Genomic DNA, 353 nt, shown 5'->3' with positions numbered 1-353 from the left:
TTTCCTTTAAACATTCACAAGACGAAACACTGAATAATGGAAAAAAGTAAAATTGATTTCTGAAACCTTAACATTCGCCCACAGACGTTACACAAGAGGTCGAAGCTCCCTTGATAAGATAGGCGGAACGAGAGGGTGTGATAGGGAGGTTGGGTTTACCATTGGATAGAAGGGTAGGGGGGGATAGAGGCAGGGGAATGAAGGAAAAACCTGGGCGGAATAATAAAGGGAAAGGGACGAAGGATATATAGGGTTAGGATAGGAAGGAGAAGGGGGAAAAGGGAAGTAGAGAAAAGGGGTTTAAAATAAGGAAATTATAAATACATGGTAGTGAATTAATTATTTTAAACCAT

This window comes from Penaeus monodon, chromosome 23, assembly GCF_015228065.2.
Source record: "Penaeus monodon isolate SGIC_2016 chromosome 23, NSTDA_Pmon_1, whole genome shotgun sequence".
Lineage (NCBI taxonomy): Eukaryota > Metazoa > Arthropoda > Malacostraca > Decapoda > Penaeidae > Penaeus > Penaeus monodon.
This window is presented reverse-complemented; position numbering follows the sequence as displayed.